The following is a 7841-nucleotide window of genomic DNA, read 5'->3' on the forward strand; positions in this document are numbered from 1 at the left end:
AAAAAAAAACATTGAAAAATATAATAAACACTTATCTTTCATAAAATCTAGTTATTTATGTGGCAGAACTCTCGATATGTCATTAAATTCTAGTTATTTACATGGGAGAAATATAAATAGTAAATCCGGGCTAAATATTTTTAATAACACATGACCTAAGATGTCTAAAGCTAATGATATTAATATAACAAGGAGAGAATCCAAATTCAATAGAAACACTTTATAATTTTCAAGTCATAAACAAACTCAATCGACAATCAAATCCAATCTTGTAGAGAGTTTTAGACACAAGAGCACAGCCAGTCTGTACAAATTTTACAACTTTAAGGGGTTATAAATATAGATACTCAACACATTATTAAACAAGCAAAGCAAATTAACACAAAACATATCTTAACAGATCTAAAACAATGAAACATGTACAGTCCCACACAGCTTAACCAATTAACACCAATACATGAAATATTTTTTGAACATAAAAAGTTATTGCTTCCATCTTTCTTACCGTTAGGATTTTCATTCTTGATTCTTCGCCAGACTGCTAGCTTGTCAGGGTCAAAGGGAAAGTTTCCAAATTGAAACAGTGGCTAACCTCTGCATAATGAGAAAGGCATATCCTCTCCAAGTTCTGCCAGTCCAGGACTAAATTTGGCAGGAACATTAACGGAGACCCTCCAGGGTCCATTTGGAGTGCTACCATCTTCAGTTTCATCATCAAACACTCATTGGTAATGGTTGATGTCTCCGTCCTCAAGACAAAGATATTGCAGACTTGGAAGTTGCTTGGGATTTATCATTTCGGCAAAATTTCATGACGATAAGCTCCAGATAAAGCTGCTAAGGTTGGCGGAGGCGAAAGATGATCAGCCCATTTTGTTACTTTTGTTCTTACAATTTTCTGCATCAATAGCTAAAACCTTGAGATTTCAGGTTTGAGAAGCATTTTGTTGCCATTCATCGTGCATTTCACTCAAAATTTTCTTAATCGTAGAACTCTTAGCTCTCTCAGATACTGTAGCTCACGAAGCTGACAGCTCTTGGGTTAGCCTGACTCTCCACCCGAAATCTGACAGTTCCTGGAGATGAACTAGCTTCTCTAGTCCATTAGGTAGGTACTGCAGATTACAGAAACTTAGATCCAAGATAATCAATTTCTTCAAATTAGCAACCGACGGATTCTGTTGGCTAATCTTGCATTTCCTCAAAACAAAATTTGGAGTGTACGAAGCTTGAATTGAACGTGGTACTTCCTTAGGCTTTCACTCCACTTAAGTTGAGATGTGCAAGGCGTTTAAGGGAACAGATCCAACTCCAGAGACGCTCTATTTCGATGTATCCAGCTTATTGTTAGAGAAGTCCAACACACGTAGCGATTTTAGCAATCCCAAGCTATGTCAGAGGAAAATGATGGTTTGACATCAGTAACAATGCCCTCAACTTTGAACAGTTCTTCAATAATTTTGGTTTCATGTCAGCGGTGTGAAACCACCATCGAGAATCTTCTGCCGTTTCTGTTTGCCTTGTCCATCAAAGCTACAAAATGCCTCGTCGTTTGCAATCTTAATTACCATTTCTCGGATCAGATCGTGCATCTTGCAACTATAGACTCTCCCATCATAGTTTCGTCGATTCACAAAATCAATCAGGCATCTATTCGCTAGCTCGGAAAGTTTCATATCCCAATTCGGTTGCAGTCCATGAGTTCTTGCCCGGACAATACCCTCCAACCCACAATGTACTATTGTTCACCTGTATCTTAACGTCTTCAGGATAAACAGAGAAACACAGTAGACATGGCTTTAGATGAGTGGGAGTTCATCAAGCTCATTTGCGAGAAGCCATAACATTACTATTTTGTCTTGTGGCTGTCAATTCACGAAAATCTTGATAAATCTTTTTCCACTCTTTCAAGGAATCAACTTTCGGCGCAAGTAAGGTGCTATTGTCTTTATGCCATGGAAGCCCCCCACATTCTCCAAGATGTCCTGCCCACTCTTTCTAATTGCATTGGAGCATTGTCCCCTGCTCCTGGAAAATGCAAACTTGCAGAACAATAACCAACTTTCCTCCTCATTCAAAGTTCTTGGTCGATGAATCCGCGAGTTGTCAACCCCATATTTTTACAACATCTTCATTTCTTGATGTGATGATAAAGAAACTGCTTTCACTGCAAAAATTCTTCCACCACAAGATCATCCATTCTCCAGACAAGTCCATAACAACAAGACACTTCTTATCACGAAGTATACGGCGAATTTGGGGCAACGTACTACTTTCATCAAACCCAGCTCCTCCAATACCTAACTGTTTCTCATGATCGGCATAATCCGTTCTTCGCTGAAACTCTGAGAAACTGGCACCCAAATCATCTTCTCAAAGTAAGCAACCACGTCTCTATCATTGAAAATTTTCTGGGCAATGGTGGTTTTTCCCAAACCCCCATCCCACAATTCCAACATGGTGAAATTCCTTATTATCTTCACACACCCTTTTATCTTTCAATGTCATCCTCCAAACCGATGTACTCAGATGGGTATAATACTGTGAGGAATTTTACTATTGATGCTCATTATTTTCCCTGTTTGTTCTCAATTCTGGTCTCAAAAACGAGCTCATTGTTTTCTCCATCTCTTGAAACCGTGAGTTAATAAGGTTCAACTTTTTGCCTGTTCGATACTGGAGTGCAGTGACGAGGCGATAAAAGGAGCAAACTGACCCATGTTTCCGGTACTCATCTCTAAGTAGGCAATCTGTGAGTATGTCATCGGCTTCATAAATAATTTTTCTAACATTAGGCAAAATCCTCTGGGCAATTTCCTGATGATGAGTCTTGGATTGTCAGTGGAGGAGGAAGGCGTCATAAGCTCAAGCTTTGTCTTCATTATTTTAAACTGATCTTTAAATCAAGTGCAAACTGAGCTTGATTAATCAAAGCCCTGACACTTCATCTGTCAGTGTTTGAATCATAGCATCTGTCGCCATCACTTCCCCTAACTCTATCTGTATAGTCATGATCAAAATCGTGACAGTAAATTAATTATGATGACCTTACTGAGGGAAATTCTCTCTCTTTTTTTTTTTTTTTTTTTCAAGTTATGAATGGATGTGCTCACTTTGAACATTGTTGACTAGAAATAATATTCATTACCATAGGAAATCAGAGAAACTCTCCAGATAGAACAGAACTGAATCATTTTTTTATTTGACTGCATAAATGAAAATTTTAAAATCTAGACTAATTTTTCATTTAGAAAAACTACTCAATCACAGAATCTCAATTAAATTTCTTATCCTAGTTCCCAGATACTACAAAGTTGTCATAACAGTTCACCGGCATCAAAAATCTGATTCAGTTAAAAACTCAGGATGTGTGCATAAGAGATTGATTGATGATATACTAGTAGGATTTGTTTATTTATATTATTCTTAGCATCCATCAAACACAAATGTGATTTATGCTGCGTGTAGATGGATAAAGAATTAAATTATTCAAGTTTGAAAAGTTTTTTAGGTACTATTTTCACACACACAAAAAAGGAGCTTAGCTATATTTAAAATGGCACTTCACAATACCTGAAGTTTCCTAGAACTTGATGGGAAGTATGCACAGAGCTTCCGAAATCGAAAACTTTTTGCGGACTGGCTTATTTCTTGCAAAGAGAAATAGAATGTTGCCAAGAACGAATAGATTGCCAAACAAATTAATTAACAATGTACCTCTATGCAAGACAGCTTTGAATCATATTCTCTCGGTTGAATAAAGAAACCATATAAAAACTTGAGAATACTACTTTTCTTCTTGCATGGTGTGAAGAAGCAATTAAAATTAAAAAAATAAAAAATAAAAGAGAGAAGGGACAGGCTTTGAAAGGAAAGCAAAGAGCCTGACAAACATTAGGATAAAGGGAAGGGAGCCCAATCAAAAGATACATTATAACAATCAGTCAATTGATGATGTGAGATAAACTCAAACATGGCTCAACTTAATGTGATTTGATACTAAATAAATGAAATTGGGTAGAAGTCACTTCCAAAGCCAGCTCAAGAGAAAGAAGACCTACCATATATATACTCTATTACAGTCCACATTCTGGCGATGTTTCTATGGACTCGCCTTGATCTTCTTAAATTCATATAATAACTCCATTTTTAGAAATTTTCGTTCTTTTTCTTTTGCGTTTCGAATAGAAAATTATTGAGTTTGTGTAATGGACAGTATTTCTTGTTTGTCCCACATGATTTATTAACAGCGCTTAGATGATATGATAATAGGTTGAGAAGTAGCTGAGATCAAAACTTGTTAGACTTGAAGTCTCTGGAACGAGTTTTTAAACTTGGAATTGCTGGAACCAACGAAAGATAGAGGTGATGAGGCATGAGTGTTCTTTTTTTTTTTTTTTTTTTTTTTCTTCCTGTAGATTGGCGATGGGTTTGATTGACATAAAGAATTGATATAGTTGTTTTTTTAAGTACATTTGTATATTTACAATTTAACACCACATAAGATAAACATTGCTTGGGATATTACTTGCTTCTATACATAAAATAATCTTTATGTTGATAGATAGATAACTTTAACAACTTTTGAGCTGTTTCCAGAGATCATTCCACACCCATAGAAAAGAACTTACTTAGCGATTTTAACTTTCAAAAGAACGTACCAAAATTTTGCAAGTAGAACCTTGATCGAGTGTGTGCCAACTTTCAGTCTGGAGAACAGACACATCTGGATCGTACGTATCTGGTGAACAGAGAAAAGTTTGATGGATTTAATTCATGGAAATGGATATAGGGATGTTAAAAAAGGAAGAAAAAAGTAGGATTTACTTCTAAGAAATGAACTGACCTGGAGTTGAGATTTTGTGTACAAAGAGCAGCTTGATCTGCAAGTGAACTCTTGGAGAGAAGGACAGAATAAAAAAAAAAATATGATAACTTCGTATTTGTAATTATTCCTCCGAATTTGCAGGTCTGTGGGGTCGTCTATCCAACCAGGCTATGAAGAAGCATGAATAAATCGTGTATGGTAATCCCAAGTTTCAACTCCTTTTGAAGCCTGGGATTATACTCCTGAAGGCTACTTTTGAAGGATTGTAAAAGCATAGGCTTGCAAAATTATCACAAGTAGTCAAGGGGCTGCTTAAAAAATAGTCATGGTATTATTAAAGTTGATGACGTCGGTAATGGGTTAGTATGATGACATCATCCATGTGATATGATTAGACACGGCTCCTAATCGAAAATTTCTGATCGTATCAAGTTCCCCACATTAAATCTGAAGAGTATCAAGTTCCTTTCCGACCATGAGATGCCGTCAATGAGCCGTTACATGGTAAAGGACAATATCTGTTACTATTAAAGTTTACATTTTCAAAACGGTGGAGCATTAAAGTTAAGTCTTTTGTGCGTTTTGTCCACTTTCTAAATTGAGGTCATTGTTTTAAAACTCGGCCCGGCCTGGCCAATTAAACCGGTTCAACTGGGACCTGTAGCCTTCATCAGATCAGGTTACAAAATTTCCTGTTCATTGAAAACCCTAGAAATTAGGATATCAATCCGTGAACAATTGAAGGTTGTAATATTAGGGCTTTTGAAGAGGAATAGCCTGTGAATGCAATGGTGGCAACGACGTCGATTTTTGGTAAGTGAATCGACCAAATTTTGCAAAAACAATGTCACCGAAAAAATCCCACTATCGCCGGTGATTGGGGAGGTAAACGGGGGAAGAGTGAGATGGGTTTTAGTCAAGAGACTGAGGGGAGTATTTTTGTGGTGATGGGAGAGTGTTGTTGTCGCTAGAAACAGGCCCCATGTGCCGACGCCGAAGATGTGTTTGGGGTGTTTTTGTTAGATTTCAAGCCTATAAGGACTTATACAGTTTTTAGGGCCCGTTTGGATGGGGGTAATATTAGATAACTAGGGTAATATTTTTCAAATTGAGCAGATGACGATGTTTGGTTGATTTGTTAAAACTATTTTCGAAATCTTTTATGACAAACAGTGGCATTTAGGGGCTAAGTTGTCGGGAATATTATTACCTTGGGGGGACTGTTATTAAAACTTACCCAAAGTAATAATTTTTGTGTCCCATATTGCCCCAAAGAAGTTGAGCATTTGGTCCAAATTAGCTTATATTTATTAAGATTTATAAAATACCTAATTCAGTCATACAGACCCTTTTGTCCTCACTTTTTAAAATTTTTGGATGACATTGCTCTTGTTATTGTCATTATTTATAGAAATGCCATTGTACCCAAAACTAGCCACCACTGCCAGCCACCTTTGACCATCACTGGAGGCTTCCAAAAGTCTCCATAATGGCGTACGACCAGCCTTATATGGCCGGCTGTGACACGACCCGTCCCGAATTTCCTCATCCCGTAGGATCCGGGCGCTCCCACAAGACTCGGATACCCAAGACGTGTCATGTAGAAAAACTGTGAAACCTATTAGAAGACCTACTTTTCCTGAATAACATCATAGTATTTTCATTTCCAATATCTCAAAAAAAAGACATGTATCCTCCTTCGTTTTACAAAAGAAAAGAGTTAAGGAAAATTTGTGGTATCAGATTTTCCACTTATACAACACGTTCCAAAACATAAACAAAAGGAAATACATGATGGGAAACATGAGTTTTCTTTTGAAACGAAAGTCCAAAAATGCACTACCACATAAATGTAAAACCCACATGAAACGATGTTGATGCGTGGCACAACCTTGAGCGGTGACTCACTGCTCGGCATGATCTCCCTGTAAACCTGAGGGGGGAGGAAAACATTTTTTTGAAAAGGGGTGAGCTGAAATACTCAGTGAGTGGGGGAAAAGGGGAGGTTTGCAAAACATTCGTCAAATAAAAGTTATGGCGTGCAATGGTCCTTATGAAATACTGAAAACAACATGATTCTATGAACATGATATGGTGGTAGCTAAACATCCTGTATGCATGCATAACTCATTTCCAATCATTCTAAGTATTATAATATGATCAATTAAACTGACAACAATTTCTGAATCCTAACTCATCACTAAATATTGAAAACTCTTTTATGAGAACTTAAAGAATAGCTGTAAATGCTCATGCTTCTAAAGACAATGTTTTCTATGAATCATGCTACAAACACCAACTGTTTCATATAGCTAATGCAAACTATCCATCATATACTGAAAACTGAACTATTAACTGATACTGAAAACTGCAGGCTGATATCTGAAAACTTTAAACCGATATCCTGTTTGGAAACAGTAAACTGATACTAAAGGTTCTCATGCATGTGATTCTGAAAATAACAACTCTACTAGTCATGCTGTAAACATCCAAACCATCATTCAATGAACACTCATGATTCACAAGACAAAATCTGGTAACTAAATTTATAACTATTGTGATGATATAAAATTGAAAACTGATTTTTCTGAAACTATGCACTGATAACTGATTTTGGAATACTGTAAACTTTATGATGATGACTGAACTTTAAATTGGATACTGTAGCTTTTACTGTTACTGAAAACTATAAGCTAATATCTTATTTCGAAACTGGGGCTAATACTGAAGGCTCTCTTAATATTATGAAAACTCATATTGAGACTATCGCTCATAACTGATACTCAAAACTAAATGTGATTTTGAACATTCTAAAACTGATTATGATATTAATAACAGAAAACCCTCACCGCAACTAGTACCCTGGGGGAAAAATCTCGATACCTGGTGGGCATCCCACACACAGGCAGAGCTGGGAAAAACATCTCAATACCCGGCAAGATATATCATCGCGCGGGCAAAGTCTGAAGAAAACCATCTCAATACCTGGCGGACAAACTCAACACCCAGGCAG

General features: G+C 36.9%; 1 long non-coding RNA gene across 1 annotated transcript; it reads right to left on the bottom strand.

The window, feature by feature from the left end:
* Positions 1-3337: 3337 nt before the first annotated feature.
* Positions 3338-5099, bottom strand: LOC116136340. Its single transcript, XR_004129020.1, has 3 exons — positions 4847-5099; positions 4662-4741; positions 3338-3650 (listed from the first exon to the last, which is right to left on the bottom strand). It is a non-coding gene; the product is annotated as an uncharacterized LOC116136340 (long non-coding RNA).
* Between the last annotated feature and the right edge of the window lie 2742 nt (positions 5100-7841).

This window comes from Pistacia vera, unplaced genomic scaffold, assembly GCF_008641045.1.
Source record: "Pistacia vera cultivar Batoury unplaced genomic scaffold, PisVer_v2 Contig310, whole genome shotgun sequence".
NCBI lineage: Eukaryota > Viridiplantae > Streptophyta > Magnoliopsida > Sapindales > Anacardiaceae > Pistacia > Pistacia vera.